The 24,527-nt window shown below is 37.1% G+C and overlaps 1 long non-coding RNA gene and 1 pseudogene across 1 annotated transcript; one reads left to right on the top strand and one right to left on the bottom strand.

Moving 5' to 3' along the window:
- Positions 1-24,527, top strand: part of LOC122042930 — a 62,576-nt pseudogene that overhangs the window by 20,430 nt on the left and 17,619 nt on the right.
- On the bottom strand, positions 1,315-3,012 carry LOC121982823. The gene is made up of 3 exons (XR_006112277.1): positions 2,883-3,012; positions 2,385-2,454; positions 1,315-2,285 (listed from the first exon to the last, which is right to left on the bottom strand). It is a non-coding gene; the product is annotated as an uncharacterized LOC121982823 (long non-coding RNA).

Genomic DNA, 24,527 nt, shown 5'->3' with positions numbered 1-24,527 from the left:
AGTTGGAATGATATCTGCCTAAGATTTTTCGGCAGTGAATAGACCAGAGCCCATCTTCTGTGTGTGTCTTAGACTGGAAACTCTTCTCGCTAGAGTTTCCAGAACAACGGATCGAGCCGACCAATAAGCCATCCGAGTCCTTGAACCGGGTCGAAATCAAGCTCCTTGATCTCCTCGCAAAGCTCATGTTGTCGTAAATCACAATTAGCCATCTGGAAAAATTGAAATTAAATAAGTCAGTACAAAACCGACTAACCAGTACAAAACTGGCTTATTTCAATTTATACAGGCATAGTATCAACATAATGAACCAAGAAAAAGAAATCTTCTTGATTTTCAGGAGTTCAAGTCGACAATTAGAACTAATCTAATTGGTCAGACTCATTGGATCGGTTGATTAGGAATCCAGATCCTAAACTCGGTCTATTGTCCTTAATTAGAACTAATCTAATTGGGCAGGGATTTTTGCACCTATTTTCTGTTACCGTTTAATCTAAGTCCATTTCTACTAATTTCAGACTTATTCATCAAACTCAGATCTGTTTGATCAAGCCAATATTCATTGGTTTAAATTTGATCGAATAGAATAAATCTAATCATTTGATTAAATCTGATTTAATAGAATAAATCTGATTCATTTGATCATTTTTTTATCCAAATTTAATTAATCAATCCAAATTTAAATTCTTTTTACTTAGAACTAGACCAATTAACAGAAGGATAAAGTTTCCTTTCTGTTCGTACACGTGAAGCTAAATGCTCACGTTTTACTTCTTTTATATATATAAATAAAAAAAACTTTCCATGCAAAGAAAAAAAACGTTATTTTGTTTTTTTATTAAACCTACCGTTTTGCAAATAATTAAATATTTGCATGCATGGAAGTGGGAACTTATCTGTTCACTTTTTTTTTTTTTTTTTTTTTTTTTTTTTCCACTTGTTTCTCCACCACAAACCCACGTCGCACACCATCTCACAGCAACGGACGCTGGTCACCACACATTACCTCCCCTCTACAGTGAGTCTCACAGCAACAAACGCTGTACAGAAATTACAAGAGGCCACCTTGAGCACGCCGTCGGCCTACATAAATGTCGTCGACGGCCATGGATCATTGCCACCAACGTCCTCTAATGATGCAAGGCCTCTGTGGAAGGTGGCCATGAACACAGTCACCGGTCAAAATCGGAGATAAATTTTGTGGATGTTCCTTGAGGCCTATGGTGTCGGCAATTGAAGCAGATCGCGACATGGACACGATCTTGCCATCGTGTTGACATCAGACAACAAAATAAATCGGAGTGGCAGCAAACAAGAGGACATCGATTTTAAAACGGGAGATCGTACATGCATTTAGAACTAACACTACTCTGATACCATTGTTGATTATTCTAAATACATGGATACGAATTAAAATGATAAACAGTAAATGCTTACAGTGATCTCTTGCAGATCTGCAATCGACGTCGGCAAGACTCGCTATCAGAAGAGCGATCACAGGATCGGAAGGCTCTCCGTAATTCCACAAACCAAATCCCACCGACTCAGATATTCTCCTTCCTCTCTCTACGTTGCACTCCTGATGATCCTTGGACGTACTATTTATAAAAGAAAATGACCTAGGGGTATGATGATCTTTTCCATCAAGAATAGTGGGGAACATGAACATGTTCTCACATCTCCACTTTCTCCATTTCCTACATATCCAAATCATTTTAAAAATTTATCGGGAGCTTTGGCAATGTGGCTGTTTTAAAAGTTTAACAGTATGATCCAAACCATAAGTAGTACCTAGCTGGGAAACAATCATTCAGTAGATAAACTCTTATATAGAAGTTTGGCATTTAGTTTTCTTCATATATCAGAGAACTATCTGCAAAGAAGGCTAGTGTTGCAAGACTGCAAATGAAAATCTTCAACATGTTTACTTCTTTACCAGCTGACAGCTAAAAAGATCTTCACGATGAGGTAAGACATATATACAAATTATGATTAAACGATCACACATAGGTGATAGAGGTCATGTTACGATGCCCAAATGGACTCCCAGTAGAAACATGAACAGACTCCTTGGTTGACTAATAAAAACAAAGATGCCATTGTTCTAGTTGTGTCAACCGTGGCCTTTACTATGTGCCATTAAGAGTAAGTTAGTCTCTTAACAAAAAGTCCTTCAGCTTTAAGTATACAGCTTACCTATACTAGCAATGATTTTCGGACTCTGTCAAATTCAAGAGTTGGAATATTAATCCCGCGTGCAATCCCATTCCACCAATGACAGCATCCTATTGACAACAAGCAAAATTTCACATTAAAGTATATAAATTTTCATCTATAGATACGTAAAGATGAGAAGGGACAAGAGAATAATAGACAAGCGATACGTAGTAAGATAGAGGATTCCTGCAATGGAGTAGAGAAACCACTAGGAATTATTATTTTCTCCACCAGAACCTGAAAAAAAAACATAAAAACAAAGAATCACCTACACCTGTTAGAATATAAGATAAAAGGTCAGGAAATTGCAGAAGCATAGATGACCGTACGGAAACAGGAGCGACACCAATGAAAAAGCTATCTAACTTCCATGGAAAAAGACAAATACTTGACAGCAGAATTGTGTTATTCTGCCTCCGTAAACAATTAGGCGATTCCATTCCAAATAAACATAAAAAATGATAGATGCACAAGTAAAAATATTTCATATTACAATCTACTGGTATCGAAACATTTAGTGGGAAATAAAATCTTATCAGGACCTTTCCCTAAGTTGATTGCATATTAGTAACTATCTAGCTAGAATTCCCACTAATTTAGCAGACGCTATACAAACGTGGTGAATTAAGTTTAAATAGCATACAAAATGCAAAATCTATTTCTACCTTCAAAGCTCAGTAGGCATTCAAGTGGCGGCTTGGTCGCGGTGTCAACCTCGCGGTCTTGGCCTCGTGGGCGTTACCTCGCTCTGCTGCACTTCTCCGACGACGAGAGAGGGAGAGAAGAGATCGGGGCTTTTAGGAAAGTTATTTTAATACGAATTATAATTTTCTTGTAGTGTTATATTCCACTGAAATTACATTTTTAGGTGTTCGAATTATGACCGTAAAATTTTACATTTCTCTTTCTAATTTAGCTTGTGTAGCCACCGCCTTCTATTTTGGCCATTCGTTTCTGTTTTTTACCGTCTTTAATATATTATGATTTGGGATCTTCATCATCTTGCACAGTATCAATATTCATATTGACAATAAAAATATCATCAATAGATATATTATTTGGACTTCTTCTTCTAGAACTTTTGATCTTCCTTTTTTTGTACTTTTTTTTTGAAGTACCGTGTCTTTCGTGTCAATTGATCAACCATGCTTCTAGTTTTTTCTCGATACATTTATAGGTAGAGTAATAAATGATTCTATAGGGATATTGATTTTTACCCGAGTATTCTCTATTGATGTTGAAAGCACTAACTAATCAAATCTATATTTTTATATTCGCAAAGGTTTAAAGTTAAGAGTTATTGTAATCTAACAAACTTATTTGAGTGTACAGGTAAGTCCTAGTTGAGACTGGGCTAAAAATTCCTAGTCAAGATAATTGGCCACTAAGTCCTGGCCAATAGGATTGGATACTAAATCCTGATCATGTGGACTGGGCAGAAGTCTTGCAGATCGAGATGGAAGACCTGGGGTCATAGACATTATGCGGAAATCTAGGCGGGTCTAGGATCGAACGTCTAGCGGGAAATCCTGGAAGTCAAGATCAGATGTTGAGCAAAAGTTCGTGTTGGTTGCTACTCAGAATACCGTTCTGTTTTCCCTATACAAAAATTTGTATAAGCACAGAACTTAACCTAGCTACTCATGTGCTCTACTGAAGTTAAACTTGGATTGCAAACGATACTTAACATTATTAATTCAAGCTGCTCTTCAGAAGTTAAACTTGGATTGAAAACGATACTTAACATTTTTACTCCAAGTTTAACCGATGTGGTCTTCCTAAGTTAAACCATATTATAGAAGTTGATTAAATATCTATTTCAAAGATTGACTTACAGGTTAAACATGACGAGACACTAGACCTTCTTGGTTATGGGATCATCCACCACTTTCTAGACAAAACTTTTCAAAGAAATTGGATATTTAACTTCTTACAGTAACCCTAGGTTTAACTACAGAGAACACAATAGAAACACACGATCGAAACGCAAAATCGATAGCACGAAATCGAAACATAAAATCGCTAGCCTCTTGTGTTGGTGTTTCAGAATCCATGCAAAGAAAACTAACTAATTAATTTAATGCGGAAACCATTAATTAGTTATACCTTTCTTTGTAGCTAATGACCTCTTGATCTTCTGTTGTATTCCGCTCCTCTTCTTGGACGTTGTGTGGGCAACGATCTACCAAGATGGAATCCATCCGAATCACTTCTTCTCCTCCAAGACTCTCGAGCCACCAAGGGATACCAAAATAGGAAACTCCTTCTCTTCTTCTTCCCCTCCAAGCAACCGGCCACCTAGGTACTTCTTGTCTTCTCCTTCTTCTTCTTCAAGCTCCGGCCTTAGAAGGAAGAAAATGAGGAAGAAGGGAATATAGATGTCACCGGCCTTAAGGGAAGAGAGAAGGAGAGGGCCGGTCACAAGCAAGGAGAAGAGGAAAATAATAATATGTGTTACATCATAAGACATCACCTCCTCTTCTTTTATAATCCTTGCTCATGGCAAAAACAAGGAAATTTTAATAACAATTAAAATCTCTCTCTTTTGAATTTTCTATTGTACATGCAACAAAAGGAAAGTTTTAAAAATTAATCTCTCTCTTTTAAATCATGTAGACATCTACAAAAAAAAGAAAGATTAAAATTAAAACTTCTCTTTTAAATCATGATTACAAAAAAGGAAAGTTTTATCAAAAATTAAAATCTCTCTTTTAAACTACATATAAGGAAAGATTTTAACAAAATTAAAATCTCTCTTTAATCCTTTGTAGATAGCTATAAAAGGAAAGATTTTAAAATTTTAAAACTCTCTTTTAAAACCATGTGGATGACTATAAAAGAAAAAATTTTAACACAAAAATAAAAACTCCTTTTATTCTTTACCTATGGTCGGCCCCATGCGTGGTCACCAAGCATGGTTTGGTCGGCCACTACTTGGGCTCCAAGCCAATGCTTGGTCGGCCCCCTTGCACCAAGCAAGGTTGTGTCCAGCCCATTACTTGGGTAAGAAGTGGACTTTGTGGATACAATGCTTTATAGAGGCTACAACAGGGACCAAGAGGAGAAATTGGTTTTGGTCTCCCGATGAGCTTGAGCTTCCTGTGTTCGCCCCGAACACTCAACTCAAGTTCATCAATAATAACTCATACCACTAAAGAGTTATTATTGAACTACCGCACCAATCCCAAATTACATTATGGGCTCCTTCTTATTATGAGTGCATTAATCTCCCTGTGTTTAAGATATCGAATGTCTACTAATTAAATGAGTTACTAACAACTCACTTAATTAATATCTAGTTCTAAGAGTAATATCACTCAACTTTATTTTCATGTCGGACTAAGTCCACCTGCAGAGTGTAGGTGCAGCGGAGGCCGGCAAGAGGGGGGTGAATTGCCTGAAAAAATAAAGTATACCCTCCTCGTCTTTCAACTCAAAATAATAAGCAACAGTAAAATAAACAAAGAAACAGACTCAGCGATTTACTTGGTTACAACCAAGACGGTTGTTAATCCAAGGCAGAAGAAAAGCGTTCTGAAAAGATCTCCTTCTCTGAAGGCGGAGAAGCCTTTTACACAATGGAAAGCTCAGACAAGTTGCTAGGAATGACTACAGAGTTGAAAGAACAATTGTTTCTTAATTCCTAGGTCCAGGGGTCCTTTTATAGCCCCTGGAAAGTCTATCCCGAAGGTCCAAGGCGCCTCCAACAGAGGTCCAAGGCGCCTCCAAGTGAGTGATCGGATAAAACTCTATCCGAATGCAAATGGTCAGTTTGACCTGGTTGAAGGCGCCTTCAACAAGGACTGAAGGCGCCTTCAAGCTGGAGGCGCCTCCAATGCCTGATGGAGGCGCCTCCAAGCTGGCAGCTTTTCCAGCTTGCTTCTTTGCTTCGACTTCCGAAGTTCCGTTCTTTTGGGTGATTCTGACCAACCGAAATAGGGCTCACCCGAACCCAATTTCCGGCCTTCTCCTCGAGCAGCCTTCTTCCCCGGCTTAACGTCCCTCGAACGCCGCGCACGTTCTTCTCGCCCACCGGTGTACTCTTCCGCATCTCTCTCATCCTTCGGACACACCGAGCTCGTCGGCTCCCTTCTCGTGTCGTCCTTCTCGCTAGTTGCGCCTTCCGCTCGACTTCCTGCGCTCCTAAGCTCCTGCACACTCAAACACAAGGATCAAACACAAAGCAGGACGTAACCAACTTGGTTGACCACATCAAAACAACCACGGGGTCCAACAATCTCCTCCTTTTTGATGTGCATCAACCCAAGTTCAAGTTAGGGTTAAAAATAGATAAACAGTAATTTTAAAGAAAATTACTAAACTAACATGTTAAGCATAAATTTGCAATAAATAAAATTACAACTATTTAATTAAGAGTTTAAACAGAATTTTTGAAAAATATTTTCAAAACTCAAAGTTTTGAAAAAAAATTCTCTCCCCCTAAACTTGTACATTTTCTCTCCCCTTTTGATCACAGCAAAAACGGGGTAATAATAAGAGAATATGATATTTATTTAAAAAATATTTAGCAAATTCTTAAGTTAGAAATTTTTTTGAGTAAAATGAATTTTTAGAATTTTTTTTAAAAAAATTCTAACTAAAATGAATTTTTTGAACTTTCCAAAAAAAATTCTAAGCAAAAATGAATTTTGAGAATTTTCCAAGAAAATGTTTGAACAACTTTCAAAGCATTATATAATTTTTAACTTTTTAATGCTTTTATCATAAAGTTAATTAAACATTTCATTTCTATATTTGGCTTCCAGACAGTGGCGAGGCACTAGACCTTCTTGGTTATTGGAGCAACAACCACTTTCTAGTCAAAGCTGCATAAAAAAATTTTCTGTTTAATTTTCTTCTCTGAAATTGTTAAGTCTAATTAACATTTCAATTTAAATCAAAATTCTCTATTTTTTACATTATGATTTTTAAATTTCTATTTTAGCTTTTCATAATTTCTCAAATCACAGTTTTTTATAATTGTAGCAAAAAATATTGAGCTTACAAAAAATTGTATATTTTCTATTGTTAGTTTGTCGAAATCTCTTAATTGACAAATTGTGTCTTTAACTCAATATTCTTTAATAGTTTTTCAGTTTTTAATTCAAAATATTCTTTCGACAAAATAATTCGTAATTCATGAAAATCTTTCGGCAATATTCCAATTGAATCAATTAATTTACCAGGAGGTGGAGACCATACCTGACTTACCTTGTCAGCGGTTGATTCTCCCCTTGTTGAGTTGTCCTCTTCCGAAGATTCTCCCCCTTCATCGATGCTCATTTGTGATGAGCATTATAGGTCTTCAAGTTGGAGTTCGGTTGCTTGTTCTGTCTCGGCACTTACCTCAGTTTCGGACTCTTCTGATGTCGGATCAGTGTCCATTGAGGAGTCGAATTCAACTTCAATTGGTTCTTCGTGGAGTTTTAAGAACGTTTCCCAAAGTTCTTTTGCACTTCGGTAGTCGCCAACTCTATCGAGATCTTCATCTGGTAGTACGCTTAGAAGGTGAAATTCAGCCCGAGTGTTTGCCATAAACTCGTCACGTTGCTTATTGGTCTAGAGGTGTATCTCGAGTTCTTATTCATTCATTGTCTTTGGTGCTTCATAACCAAATTTCATTATTGATAAAATATTAAAATCTGTGTTAAGATATACCTTCATTTGTTGTTTCCACGTCGCGAAGTCTCTGTCAAACTTCGGAGGATGAATGCTTGTTCCGGCCATCGTCTTGATCATTGTGCTTCAGTCGGCGGTTAGTCCTTCTGAGGCTGTTGGGCTCTGATACCAATTGTAGGTGCAGCGGAGGCCGGCAAGAGGGGGGGTGAATTGCTTGAAAAAATAAAGTATACCCTCCTCGTCTTTCAACTCAAAATAATAAGCAACAGTAAAATAAACAAATAAACCGACTCAACAATTTACTTGGTTACAACCAAGACGGTTGTTAATCCAAGGCAGAAGAAAAGCGCTCTGAAAAAATCTCCTTCTCTGAAGGCGGATAAGCCTTTTACACAATGGAAAGCTTAGACAAGTTGCTAGGAATGACTATAGAGTTGAAAGAACAATTGTTTCTTAATTCCAAGGTCCAGGGGTCATTTTATAGCCCCTGGAAAGTTTATCCCGAAGGTCCAAGGCGCCTCCAACAGAGGTCCAAGGCGCCTCTAAGTGAGTGATCGGATAGAACTCTATCCGAATGCAAACGGTCAGTTTGACCTGGTTGAAGGCGCCTTCAACAAGGACTGAAGGCGTCTTCAAGCTGGAGGCACCTCCAATGCCTAATGGAGGCGCCTCTAAGCTGGCAACTTTTCCAGCTTGCTTCTTTGCTTCGACTTCCGAAATTCCGTTCTTTTGGGTGATTCCCGCCAACCGAAATAGGGCTCACCCAAACCTAATTTCTGGCCTTCTCCTCGAGTAGCCTTCCTCCCTGGCTTAACGTCCCTCGAACGCCGCGCACGTTCTTCTCGCCCACCGGTGTACTCTTCCGCAGCTCTCTCGTCCTTTGGACTCACCGAGCCTATCGGCTCTCTTCCCGTGCCATCCTTCTCGCTAGCTGCGTCTTCCGCTCGACTTCCTGCGCTCCTGCACACTCAGACACAGGGATCAAACACAAAGCAGGATCTAACCAACTTGGTTGATCACATCAAAACAACCGCGGAGTCCAACACAGGGTTTACATGACAATTCTTATGAGCTCCTCAAGGGGACATCATCAACCTGGATTAGTAGGACACAGTTTCCTTCTAGAATCAACAACACATCATATAAATAATATCATTTCCCAACTTATCAGTCCTATTGATTTAACGAACTAAATCTCACTCATTGATAAATCAAAGAAATAAATACTAAGTATACGTGCTTGTTATTATATCAGGATTAAGAGTACGCACATCCATAATAACAGAGGTTTTATTCTTTTATATAGCCAGTATAAAAAGAAACAACCTCAAATGGTCCTGCTCAATACACTCATAGTGTACTAGTGTAATTTTGTAGTCAAGATAAACTAATACCAAATTACACTACAACCACTCTAATGGTTTGTCTCATTCCATCTTGGTTGTGAGCTACTATTTATAATTTATAAGGAACTGATAACATGATCTTCTGTGTCATACCAAATACCATGTTATCTACAATATAAATTAAATGGACAACTACATTTAACATAAATACAGACATTTAACCAATATGATTCTTATTTCAAAATAAATGTTCATACAAAAAGCTAGGCTTTTAGTATACATCCCAACAGTCTCCCACTTATACTAAAAGACTATGCTGTCATATATGCTTTCATACATCTGATTCACATCCTCTCAACATGTCGATCAAAAGCTCTCGCTGGAAGGGCCTTAGTGAAAAGATCTGCCATGTTATCTTCTGATGCAATCTGGGCGGCAATAACCTCTCCTCGTATTAGGTGGTACTTGCACTCTATGTGTTTACTTGCCTTATGGACTCATGGTTCCTTTGAGTTTGCTACTGCACCACTATTATCATAATAAATTGCAATAATCTTGGGCAAATCAGGAATCACATCTAAGTCCATTATGAAGTTTCTGAGCCATACAGCTTCTATGGCTGCCTCAAAGGCTGCCACATACTCAGCTTCTATGGTGGAGTCCGAAACGCATTTCTACTTAACACTCCTCTATTGTTATGGCTCCACTTCCTAAAGTAAACACAAAACCCCCAGGTCGACTTACTATTATCCCATTTAGTCAGAATCCGTGTAACCCACAGGGAGCAAATTATTTGCCTTGTAAACTAGCATATAATCTATAGTCCTTATATGCTTTTACGGCAGTCCAATGTCCCGGTCCTGGGTTACTTTGATATCTGCTAACCATGCCCACGGTAAAACAGATATCCAGTCTCGTACATAGCATCGCATACATTAGGCTTCCTACAACCGAGGCATAAGGAACTGGCTTCATGTCCTCTATCTCTTTTGATGTCTGAGGAGACATCTCTTTAGATAAGAGTACTCCATACCGAAAAGGTAAGAAACCTTTTTTGGAGTTTTGCACGCTAAAACGAGCAAGGATATATTGATTTATGAAGCTTGGGATAAGGACAATATCCTTTTCTCGCGATCCCTTATTACTTTAATCCCAAAAATATGTCCACATTCTTCCAAGCCCTTCATATCAAAACACTTGGGCAACCATACCCTTACGTCTGACAATCACTTTGACATTGTTGCCAATGAGCAAAATGTTATCTACCTATAGTACAAGAAATACTACCATGTTTCCATCACTCTTCTTGTATACACAAGATTCATCTGGTCACTGAATAAATCCATAAGACTGGATCACTTCATTAAACCGGATGTTCCAAGATCTCTTGCTTCATCATATGTCCAGGAATCAGATTCATGTTCACCAGGGATAAAGTCCTAAAGATTCTCCCAAAAACAACTCTCCCACTACGATGAGGCATTACTTGTAATTATGCATCTTTTGTGACACGTGTTGCAGTTTCTTGTGGTATATCATCTTGTACCATTGGTACTAAAGTAGATGTGTCTTCTCTTATTTCTTCAAAAAAAAATTTACTCATGGGCTTGTGGTTCATTATATAGTCCTCTTCTAACAATCGGGCATTGGTGCTAACAATGATTTTCTGATCTTTAGGACTATAAAATAAACCTCCTAAAACGAAGTTGTATCGTGGGAGTTATTGGTTTAAATTGCCAACCAACGTACCGAACAGATAACTACAACTACAGAATATCCATGCATAAATAATTTTAGAAACTGAAATCAAATTCTTTCTAAAACTTAGTACATAAAGATAATTTCTTAAAATCAATATTTTATTACTATCTAAAGATAGATAAACATCTCCCACTGCAATAGCCGCCAATTTCGTAGCATTGCCCATGTAGATGGTAATCTCCTCTTCATGTAGTCGTCAAGTTTCCTGGAACCCCTACAATGAATTGCAGACATGGTTAGTGGCTCCCGTATCTACACACCAGGTACCAGTAGATAACACTACTAAACATGTTTTAACTACTAGAGAATAAGATATACCTTTACTATTCTCCTTTCTAAGAGAGCAGTCCACCTTCCAATGTCCAGACTTCTTGCATGTGAAGCACTTGCCTTTCGGCTTCTTCACACCTGCTTTCGGTCCAGTCTCTAAAGATCGATTCACTTTCTTTGCTTATTTCTTCTTCTTCATGTCTTTCGGTTTAGAAGGAGAAACGTTCTCAGCAATGTAAATTTGAGAACTTTGACGAAATAGCTCTTCTGCTGCTTGAAGTTCTGTCAGAAGTTCCGCCAATGAATATGTCCTTTTGTTCATATTGTAGTTCATGCGGAACTGCTCAAAACTTTTAGGCAGTGTTTGGAGAATGATATCGACCTGAGTTTCCCCATCAATTTCAGATCCAAGAATTTCTATCTCATTTAAATGAGCCATCATCTTGAGGATATGATCCCTCACGGGTGTCCCCTCAATCATGGTGGTCGTCATCAAGTTTCTCATAACATCCTGCCTAGCAGCCCGATTCTGGTGTTCGAAGAGTTCCTTGAGATTGTACATCATGTCATAAGCATTAGGCATGGTCTGATGCTGATGTTGCAGCACATTTGACATAGAAGCCAAAATGTAGCACCGCGTCATCTCATCTACCTTGACCCATTTATTATGACATTCAATCTCCTCTTCACTAGAATCACTATTAGGCAAGCTTGGACAGATCTCAAAAAGTACGAACTTATAGCCTTCAGCAGTTAAGACAATGTCCAGGTTTCGTTTCCAATCAATGTAATTGAGACCAATAAGTTTGTTCTCTTTCAATATAACTGCAAGGGGATTGAAGGTCATCCTAAGAATCACAAAATATTTGGTCAAGACTTTAGAATTTAAAATAATATTGATTCCTCAAACAATATCATTTAAATTCACCAACACCTCAAACACCGTGAATTTTGTATGTCACGTTAGTGCGAACGTATACAAAATCAAACATTTGTAAGAGGAGGATTTTACCCATTAATTATCTTGTCAACCTAACTTTATGACAAATAAAATTACCTCAAACACCATGAATTTTGTATGCCACGTTAGTGTGGACGTATACAAATTCAAACATTTGTAAGATGGTGTCACGCCCCGGGAAAATCCCTGTCTGAAGAAATTTCGGCAGCACCTCCCCTGTACGGGTGACAATCTGAAGCATTTCTACAGACACAATATACATCAGTCACATGCGGCTAGAATATATACACAACCACGCAGTTAATAATCTCAGCCTACAAGGCTGGACAGATATAACAACAACCACGCAGTTATATATATTTTTATCAGCCCACTCGGCTGAAATCAAAACTAACACGGCGGGAAAACATAAATACAAGCCCATACAAAACAAAACAAAACACTGCTAGCCGGCTAGGCTTACACCACACAACAACATAACACTCCGGAGACAAAACCGGAACACAAAGCCAAATACACAAATTTCGTATAGCAAAACAAAATAAACACAAGTGGAGACAGGTCTTCTGATGTGACGTGGGGACCAGCAGACAGGATACTCCAAGTGACTCCATAAACAACCTGGTACCTGGAAAAGATAGTGTCCACGGGGGTGAGTTCAACAACTCTGCGAATACCAATAGACATGTCTAGTAAGATATATCTAATAGCAATAAACATAGAATACAGCTTCCTAATCATATATAGGAAAAATGCAAAACTGAAAGGTAACTGAGGAAGCTGTACTCACCAGGAACTCCTATCCAGAACAAAAGGGTCGTCAAACCGAGAGTGTCATAAATCCTGTATGTATGTCAAACATATGCATCCAACCAAATGTAGCAAGCACAAGCAATAAATGTATCAATGCGTATGATGTCAATGTCATGGTCACCCCTGACGTCAGTCAGCCATCTCACACACAATGGTGAGACCGAGTGGGTAGGGCTGTGACAACCGTGCACTCTGACGTCACTACTCCTGATGAGTGACCGAGTGGACGGGATGCTGTCAGAGTACACCTGTCCTCCTACCCCAAATCATAAGTGGGGAAGCGCAATGCTCTCATCTCCCAGTATCTCATGACGGGGAGGGATCCCTGACGTGCTACCACGCTGTGTCACACTACCCATGAGGGGACCAACGGAGCACTGACAGAGCCAAACTGACGTGTTACCACGCTGAGTCTCGCTACCCATGAGCATCCCAGCGGAGCACCGAACAGTGATGAAACTGGCGATATGCTCTACAATAATGGAGCAGCCTATCACGCAGCATGCAATCATGCGAATGGTGCATGACACTAAGCATGACAATATCCTGAACCAATCCATATATATACATCCCAACAGTTCAAACAAATATATACGCTACTAGAATTAAGGTCTTTAAGGACACACATAAACGTCTTTATAGTATACTTTTAGTGACACTAAAACTATGGTGACATCATCAAAAAATGAATTGAAATGCGGTGTTAGCATAGACCCTCTAGTATTCCTGACATTTGTATAATGTCATTATAAAATATTTATGCTAACTATAAAAATGTCTTAAATATAGGAATATAATGACAATCGTAAATGTCACGAAAAAAATATTTCATGGACATTTATGCATGTCTTTTTATTATCTAAATAAGGACAAATATAAATATCACCTAAACTAATTTATATTGACAATTATAAATATTTTAAATTTTTATATAAGGACAATAAAATATGTTAGTAGTGATAATTTATAAGGATATGTTAAACTGTTATCTTATATAATCTATAATGACATTATTAAATGTCAATTATAATATTTTATAAAAATATTAAATAAAAATATTTAGAATACACCATAATAAATTACTAATATTTATTCAGAATACAAAACATTCATCACATAATAGAAAAAGTTACACATCATCACAATAAGAATAGAAACGTTTTATATCCAAAATATCTAATTCATTCACCATATCATCACAACTCATCCCATCATCACAAAAGTACAAATGCATTACTAATGTAAAAGTATTGAATCCAAAGCTAACTAAATATAAAATAAAAGTCTTATAAAATAAAAAATCAACTAATTTATTATCAACCATCTTCAACCATCATATGCAAAATCCAAGTACATGTCACCTACAAATACAATCAATAAATTTGTATAAGTAAATTAAACAATGAAAATATAAATCTAATATGCAGATATTGGAACCAGAAAGAAAGAAAGATAAAAAAAGAGTTGCCATAACAGGTGTGCGTCATAGATTTTTGCATGTATATATAAATCGTTTGATATATAGAGAGGTATCTGAATTCCATTGAAGAGGATAAAACTTGCTTAAGTTTTTGTAACCTAAACCATCAAATCTCTGTTTCAATTGATATTGTCAGATAATAAGTCCATAAATTGAGATTCATACTAATGGTTTAAGATTTCAAATAATAACTCAATCATGTCTTTATAAAGCTAGAACTAGCAGATTGGCATGCAAGAACTCGAAGTTAGTGTTGTTAGATCAGTGATTTCACAATCAATGCCACTGTATCACTTGCTTTAAATAAGCAATCACATATGAAAAACTGAAAGAGAAAAGTAAATGTTAATTGGTGTGGAGAGGGTAGGGATGCAAGCAAATTGAACAATGAATCTCAAAACCAAACAATGAATTAAAAGCTACATGTAGCTACTGTTTGTGGAACTGCAAGTCGGATAGAAACATTTTGTTTCTCAAAACCAAACAATGAATTAATTCAAAGCTGCATGAACAATGAATCTCAAAACCAAACAATGAATTAAAAGCTACATGTAGCTACTGTTTGTGGAGTCAAATATAAGTGCAAGCATAGCAATCAACAATCTATACTATGGTTTGAAATCTCCTGCTCTACAAGGTGGAAAATGTCAAGGAGCTAATCAAGTATAGTGTCAACAGCAGACAGAACTATCATTCTTTATTTGAAAAAACTTTATTCAGTCAAATTGAGATACCATCGACCTCAGATACACTTAGTGGTATTACTTAATATGCTAAGATTCTTTTCTTATTCCTGCTCTGGTTAATAGTTCAGATATTGTCATCTTCTGTCATTTATATTGGGTTGTATAATCTTGTTTCAGGACTATACATTGGTTCCCATGGCATGTACACCTCCAATGTCCTCCATCTTAAGCGCAAATATGGACAGTGGCAGGAGGATAGTACATCTGAGAAATATGTGGATCTTGAATTTTTCGAATATGTTGAAGCTATTAAACTGACTGGTGATCCTTCTGTGTCTGCGGGTCAGGTATTCCTTATCAATTTTCTGCAGTTGATAGTGAATGTTGAAACTTACAAGAGATTTATTTCTGTGAAGGTTCTTTGTAAAGACTTCCTGGTATTCTTGGTTACAGTACTATTATAGGTGCTATACACTCCAAGAAGTGTCCTATTTGTCCAAGGTGTTAGCCATCAAGCTTGGTTGAACCAAGGAGTATAACTCATACTAGTCTTACAGAATTGATGGTCTCAGAATATATCAATTCGACGACTAGGAAATTTCAATGTATTCATAATTACATATATAGAGATAATCACTAGTTGCGATCCAATCATAAATTCTCTCAAGCTATGAATTATATTACGGACATTCAGCAAATAAGTTTAAGACAATCAAAGATATAATATACACTCAAATAGTGAATCTATACTTATTAAATAAATTAAAAAATGTAAAGTGATTGCCTTAAGATATCCCTCAAATTCTAACAGTCCAGACGCCCGGACTCGAGGTGCTCGAACCAGATCCTAGCGCTCAGACCAACCTGGTATTGAACAGACGCCTCCTCTTTGAGACATTACTGCGAATAAAGTTTGGATCTACGTCAGCAATAGTCCAGGTGCCCGGACTGGTCCAAGCGCCCTGGTGCCAATAAAGACTTATCATCAAGCCATTGAAGAGCTGTTAAGAGCAAATAAAGTGCGCCACTGGAGGTGCTCGGACCCACTCCAAGCCTCAAAGCTGCCATGTCAGCCAATAGATATATTTGACCAGCAGGTTATAAATAGAGCTTTGGTCCTCTTCATTTGACACAACACTTGTATACGATTCTTTAAAGTCAATTTTTATTTTATGAGCTATTAATCATTGTACAAGGCTTCTTTGCCTTCGACCTTATCAAAGAAGGAGTTTTGATAGTGCGCTTCACTTGTCTTGGATTAATAACCTCTCTAATGGCAAACCAAGTAAACCTAATAGTCTCATTTATTCTTTTATGTAATTTATTTCTATTAATTAAGTGTTTGTCTAACTTAAGTCAAAAGATCAAAAAAGGTATATTTGTAATTTTAGGGTAATTTACCCCTCTCTTGCCAATCGTACCATGACCAATAATTAGTATCAGAGCTCAACTACCTTAGAAAGATTAATCGCTGAATAAAGCAATAAGATGATGGTCGGTTCAAGCATTCATCCACCGAAGTTCGAAGGAGAATTTACGCTTTAGAAGAGCAAAATGGAGGTATACTTTAAAATTGATTGTGATATATTTCTAATGTTGAAAATGGTTTTAAAATACCCAGGGATGAAAACAGAGAACAAAAAGAAGAACACATCTGAAACAAAAAGCAGCAGGCCGACTTTGTGGCCAACGGTAAAGTAGAATTTTATTTTCTGACCATACTGCCACCATAAGAAGTCAATCGAATCAGTACCTACAACTCCGCAAAAGATCTCTAGGAGAAATTCCTGAAGCTCCATGAAGGCACCTCGAAGGCCTAGCTAGCAAGATGGGATATCCTCCAGAATCAGCTGACAAACCTCCGGATGAATAAGGGAGAAAATGTGGCTCAACTCTATGCTAAGATCAAAGAACTGATCACCTAACTCAACAACCTTGGAGAGTTGGTAACGAATCGGGACTCAATCCAATACATGCTTAAAGCCTTTCTGAGAACACAAGAATGGTCATCCTTAATAGATGCTTACTACATCTCTAAGGACTTGGAGGTAAATACCTTAGAAGAATTATTTTTGACTTTCAAATTACATGAGTCTCAATATACAGGAATTACAAAAGAAATAGAGTTAAGTCAAAACCTAGCTTTGCAAGCCAAGAAGGATGAATTGGATTCCAACACATCACTCAATGAATATGAAGCAACTTTTATGGTAAGGACGTTTTCAAAAAAATTTAAGTCTAATAATTTGGGTAAGAAATAGGCCAAAAAGATAATAAGGGGAAGAATAAAGGTTCGGTGTTATAATTGTTAAGAAGAAGAGCACATAAAGGACAATTACTTAAAACTAAAGGAGAAAGATAAGGACAAAAGGCTAACACAAACAAAGTGCAAGAACAACATGGGATGAGTCGTCATCCGAGTTCGAGCTAGAAGGGTATGTCAGACTAGTATTGATAGCGGATTACCAGAAGGAAGATAAAAGTACCTTAGAGATGAGTATCGACAAAGGGAGAGACACTTCAAAAAAGAGCAGCGATGAAGGGGGAGCATTGAACAATGAGATCTACTCAATAAGTGAGGTACGTTGTCTGCCTCCCGATAAATTGTATAAATTTATCAAAATGCTTTCTCGATATTCATGTAAACTATAAATAAAAATTAAACAATTAAAATTGGAGAATTTAAAATTAAGAGTTACCTTAGTAATTAAAATCATAGCTAGGAGAAGATTTTGATAAATTGAAGGTTAAGAATGAACAGTTCAAGTCAAATAGAAAAATAGAAAAATAATAATTCATGTTCAAATGTTCAAAATTTTAGAAAGCTTAACTGATATTTTAGATATCACAAATGTCAAATTGTTAAAGTATCATGAAAATATATTCTTAAAAAATATCTTATTAATCCAGTAGGTAGGAACCAATATTTGGTTCCAAAATTGTATCTAGATTAAATTTTTTTTTCTATATTAATTGATTTACTAGGTTAGAATTTCCTTACTTAGAAAAATATATTTTTTTGCTAACTTTTGTTAAAATTTTCTATTCAAAATTTTTTATAATGACAAGATAGTAGATATTCTGCTAGAATAAAAAATTTTAAAATTTTTTTACCATTTATAAATTTTCTATAATTTTTTATCAAAATATTAATTTTTAATATTAAAAATCATTGAAATTATAATTTTTTTTTTATTTTTATGAAGATATGCATTCAATTTTACATACTCAACAAACTTAGCAAAAATTTTTGAGATCAAAATCTATTTTTAATATTTATTCTAGAAAATACATGTTTATGTATAAAATGAATTATTTTTGTTAAAATAAATTTATACTTTTGTGCAAATTTTTATCATAACCCTAATGTTTCTGGTTAATGTTAATAAAAAATTTATAACTTTTTTGAAGTTTTAAAATAAATTTTAAATTATTTTTGACAGATCTGTCTTTAATTCTTAGAAATTCAAATTTTTGAAAATAAAATTCTTGAAAACAAATTTTTACATTGATCAATGTTTCAATCACCCTTAGTAAAATTTTGAATTTTTTCTCTATTTATCCCTATTTTTTTGATGTGATCAAAAGGGGAGAGAAATTTAGGGGGTTAATGGGGAGATAATTGCAAAATTCATGTTTTAATAATTGCATTATTCATGTTTTAAATTGCTAATTTATTTTTCAAATAAATTCTATGTTTATTTTACCCTAACTCTAACTTGGGTTGATGTACATTAAAAAAAAAGAGATTGCAAATATCTCAAGTTGATTTTGATGTAGTCAACCAAGTCAAGTTAGATCTTGTTATATTTTGATCTTTGTGTCTAAGTGTGCAAAAACTTAAGAACACAAGAAGTCAAGCGGAAGACGCAGCGGACAAGAAGGATAGCACGGGAAGCGAGTCGACAGGCTCGATGCATCCGAGGGACGAGAAGCTGCGGAAGAATACACCGGTGGAGCGAGAAGGACGCGTGCAACACTTTCAAGGGACGAGAAGTCGAAGCAGAAGACTGCTCAAGGAGGGAAGGCCGGAGTTAGGTTCGGGTGAGCTCAACTCTAGATGGTCGTAGAATCACCTAAGTGACCAGAGTAGAAGTCGGACAAGTTAACGCAAAGTTAACTTATCCAAGCGGTCGGACTAGCCTGGTATCGAATAGGCGCCTCCTCTTCGAAACATTGCTACGGATAAAGTTTGGGTCTACATCAACAACAGTCCAAGCATCTAGACTGGTCCAAGCGCCCGAGTATCGGTAAAGACTTATCATCGAGCCACTGAAGAGTGTCTGCGAGAAGACAAAGTGCACTGCTGGTGTAGGATCCTTGGCGACCGGCTAGAGGGAGGTGAATAGCCTTGCAAAAAAATGAATCTTCCTCGAACTTTTACAGTTTAATAAACTAACACTTGCATAAAATAATTAAGAGACTTAAATAAAGAAAGGAAGAGGCACAAATGATTTACTTGGTTACAACCAGGGAGGTTATTAATCCAAGGAAGTTGAACTCTCACTAAATGTAACGTCCCGCCTCCTACTGACTAGGCTGCGAGGCCGGACCGTTATGTTATGTTATGCTGTGCTAAACTACTATTGCGGAAATCTGGATCTATTAAAATTTTGCTAAGCTGATTACTATACAATCTGAACTTAACATTCTAGGTGTACCTAGGAGTTGTACACATGCTAGGGAAGAGAACCTATGCCTCTCGGATGACCTGCTAGCTGTAATCAGGCATTTCAATCGATCCATGGATCGATTGGCCTGTCGGATCGATCTAGTGATCGATCCAGCTTGATACTGGCACGGAAACAACCCTCTGGATCGGTCGGCTGACCGATCCATAAGCTGTCGCTTCTGTACGCAGCTGGATCGGTCTACCGACCGATCCAGGAGTACACTGATCGGTCGGCAGACCGATCAGTGAGCTTCGGTACTCCCTGTTCGCAGACGCCAACTTCTCTGTTCGCATCTGGATCGGTCGGCTGACCGATCCAGCGGCACAACTCGACTCTGATCGGTCTGTAGACCGATCTGGGTTCTGATTTCACCCTGAACTCTGATTTCAGCACTCTGGCGTGCCCAAAACCTCACACAACAATTCTAAAATCAATTGGAATATATTCTAGCAACTATTAACCAGCATTCTAACATAATTACTAACAAACTAAATAAATCTCCCATGGTTTAAACATTCTAAGGTCTAAAAACTGCATGAAAGAAGAAATACTAAGAATTCAACTATTTAAGCTTGCTAAAATCCCTGAGGATCTTTTATTCCAGTTCCTGCCACACACACCATCTTTGCATTGAACTCCAGCTTCCTCTGCTAGTCCATTTTCCCTTTACCTTTATCTGCGGTATAAGGAAAATAGAATCTGTAAGCTTAAAGCTTAGTAAGAAACCAACTACCTCACTAAAACATGCAACGATGCAAACATGCTTTTAAAGAATGCTATTTGAAAACATGTACTGGCATGGCATACTATGGTTGCAAGCATAAACTGAAATAACTGAACATGTAAGCTGAAACATGGCATAGCAAGCTAATCACATAGAACAATAATAGAGAACTAAGCTAATTGAAGCTAACCTGAAGCTGAAATCAAACTCAACTAACATAACTGATTTTATGAGTTTTGAAAACTAATAGCATAGTAGATCAAAATAATAATCATGTGCTGTTGGGCCCGGCAACTGTACTTACTGTGCGCGCATCCCTAACTAAACCCGGGTTTGCAAGTCCCGAATTTAGTAGGGTTTACTAGGTTATCTGAACCTAGGGACGACTGTGGGAGTCCAACCCAATGGATATCTAATCCGGTACAGTGCCAACTGAAAAGTAAAATACTGAATATAAATTTGCTGTTTCTATGTTATCTGAACCTAGAGCTAGGTTGTCTGAACCCAGAGGCGACTGTGGGAGCCCACCCATTGGACCGTAGTCCCATATAAGCTAGAATAAACTGATTTACTGATTTAGATACTTCTAATGCATTCAACTGAGCTGTTAAAATGCCTAATTTGCATTTTCACTTAACTAGCTATTTTATCGAACACTTAGTGTGCCCCAACTCTCCTCTCTATTAGGGAGACCACTTCTAGGCACCCGACAACGTCTAGAAACCCCCACTGAAGAGGGATCACGTGTCCGGCCCATCTAGAAGTGCTCACTAAATCCCTAAACCTGCGAGGAGGGTCAATTTCACGCTATGCGTCGATAAAAATCTGCATATAGCTAAACTAATGCGTAGAAAACCCAAACGGAGCTACTTATACTGCAGGTGAGGGGTTTCTTACCTCGTACGCTAATTTCCTTACAATTCTATTCGCTAGAACTCCGGTGGAGACGATCTTCTCGCCGATCCTCTCGCGCCTACGTGTTCTTCTCGCGGAGGGGAACGTTCTCGTGCCTTTGATGTTGCCGGGAGGTGCTCCTAGGGCCCTTGGCTTGGTGCACCGAGAGAAAGAGGAGGAAAGGAGAGGGGCGGCGTGAGGCTAGGGTAGGGAGAAGCAAGTCACGTTAAAAGAGAAAACCCAATAACTCTTCACCCATTAATTCCCTATTTATATCAAGTGGGTATTTCGGCCCAACTTAAACTTAAATATAAATGTTTCCCTTTCCTTTCAGCACGGCTCTGCTGGGTTCAACTGGTTACTAGCATTATCCCTAAACCATAGGTCTCGGGTTCAATCCCCGCTTAGGCTGTTTTCGTTTTCTATTTATTTTTGTTACTTCTGCTGCTCTAAAAATTCCGGAGAAATGTCTAAAAATTCCAGAATAATTATAGAATATTTCTAATATAGTTTTGAGAATTTTCGGGCGTTACACTAAACTCTCCTTCAGGCAGAGAAGCCTATTTACAGCAATTAAAGCACTAGATTACAAAACAGAACTGAATAGGAATCAATCACAAGTGTTGTGTTTTAGCTTCTGGGATCAGGGCTATATTTATAGCCCTGGTTGGGGCGCCTAGAAGGGTTCCAGGAGCTTAGGGGGATAAACTTTTATCCCCGTCGCAATAGAATGCGCAACGTCGCGTTCTAGATAAAAACTTGCTCTGAGCGCTCAGAAGGGTTTCGGACGCTCGGACCAAAGTTAACTGCATGTTAACTTGTTTGGTCCGAGCTCCGTTCACTTGGGTCCAGGTCTTCCACTCTGGCTCCGGCTCCGCTTGGGTGATCTTGGCTATCTAAAATATAGCTCATCCGAAACCAACTTCCGGTCTTCGAGCAAACTTCCGCCCCGGCTTCTCGTCCCTCGGAAATGTCGCGTGCCACCTTCTCATCTGCCCGCGTACTCCTCCGCAGCATCGCGTACCTCAGACACACCTAGCTCGTCGGCTCTCTCTTGTGTCATTCTTCTTACCAGCTGCATCATTTGTTCGACTTCTTGTGCTCATAAGTTTCTGCACACTTAAACACGAGGGTTAAATACCAACAGGACTAAAAAATTTTTGTAAGTACAAAAAATTAAAAAATTGTACTATCCTCCCTCCTAGACTTAATCTTTATTACTCCCCCTTTTTATCACATTAAAAATGGGGTACATTAAAAGGATTCTACTTAACAATAAAAAAAAGTGTAACGGACAAAAAAAATATTAAAGTTTAAGTTTTAAAAAAAATAACATATTTAAATAAAAAAATCATATAAAGTTAAGAATGTCGTTAAAAAAAAAATTAAATTTAACATTCAAAAATATTTAACATTTAAAATTTTTCTTACAGTTAAGTGATAAAGTTCTAAGAAAAATTAACTTTTAAATTATTTCTAACAAATTTTTTGACAAAACATTTGAAAGCATTTTTATAATAACTAATTACTTAACAGTTAGTCAATTAAATACTTATTTCAATAATTGGCTTCCAAGCTGTGGTGAGGCACTAGGCCTTCTTGGATATTAGAACAACAACCATTTTCTAGACAAAGTCTTTTAAAGAAATTAAATATTTAACTTTTTGTCTAAAAGCAAAAAAAAATAATTAATCTAAATATGATTTTGGAACCCAAAATAGGTTCCTTCCTATAGGATTAATCAAGAATTTTTTAGAAATATATTTCTGTGATATTTTCCTAATTTGACCCTTATGATATTTAAGATACCAGTTAAGTTTTGAAAAATTTCTAAAATTAGAGTAATAAAAGTTGAGCATGAACAACTTTTCAAATTTTTTATTTCCTTTTTTAATTTTTTATTTTTTATTTTTACTTTGTCAAAATCTTCTAATCAACAAGAACCAGCTAAGGTTGTTTTTAACTCCCTATTTTCTTTTTCTAACTTATAATAATTTTTTATAATAGTTTTATAAACTGAAATGACTTGTCAGGAGGAAGAGATCGTACTTGACTTACCTTGTCAATCCCGCAATATGAAGCCCCCCTAAAGTGATGTTTTCTTCCGATGTCGCTCCCCCTTCATCGATGCTCTCGATGATCATTTCGGATGAGCTTGCTTCATCTTCATTTTCTTGGTGACATGCCATTAGTGTGATTCCGACATAGGCCTCGATTTCTGATTCTTATGAGGTTTCATCCCACGTCGCTTTTAGGTTCTTGTGTCTTTTCTAGGTTGGTCTCTTGTCTGTGCTTGTGTCCTTATTCTTCAATTTTGGATAGTTATCTTTCACGTGCCCTTCTTTAATGGTAGCACTTTACCTTTCTTTTCCTTCTTCTACCCTGCACTTGATTAATTTATTAGGTTTAAATAATTTTCTTACCATTAACACCATTTCATCATCGTCAAGTGATGTCTCAAAATTTAGTTCATCCATTTTAGCTTTAAGGCAATGTTTTGCCTTGATTTCTTCTTCAGACCTACATATCTTAACTCATGAATTTAAAAAGTTGAAAAAAGTTCTTCTAAAGTACTTTCCTCTAAATCCTTAGAGATGAAATACGCATCTACTAAGGTCGACCATTCCGGAGTCATAGGAAATGCATTAAGTGTGTGCCTTAGTAAATCTCGGTTTGTTACCTTTTCTCCGAGATTCATGAGTCCGGTAATAAGCTCCTTGATTCTTGAGTGAAAGTGTGTGATGGTTTTGTCTTCTTCTAACCGGAGGTTGCTGATCTGGTTCTAGAGCAGGTCCCGTCTTGCTAGTTTTGCCTCTGAGGTCCCTTCATGTAGTTCCAGGAATTTCTCCCAGAGCTCCATGGCTGACTCGTAGGCTCCGATACAGTTGACTTCTTGAGGTGGTAAAATGCTAAGTAGATGAAACTCTGCTTTACCATTTGCCACAAAGTCGGCTTGCTCCTTTTTCGTCCACTGATATTTTTCTTTGTCTTTTGAAGCTATAAAACCATATTTCATAATGATTAATAATTCAAAATTTATTTTAAAAAATATCTCCATCTTTTTCTTCTAGCTCGTGAATTCC

Source organism: Zingiber officinale, chromosome 1B (assembly GCF_018446385.1).
Source record: "Zingiber officinale cultivar Zhangliang chromosome 1B, Zo_v1.1, whole genome shotgun sequence".
Classification (NCBI taxonomy): domain Eukaryota; kingdom Viridiplantae; phylum Streptophyta; class Magnoliopsida; order Zingiberales; family Zingiberaceae; genus Zingiber; species Zingiber officinale.
This window is presented reverse-complemented; position numbering and strand designations above follow the sequence as displayed.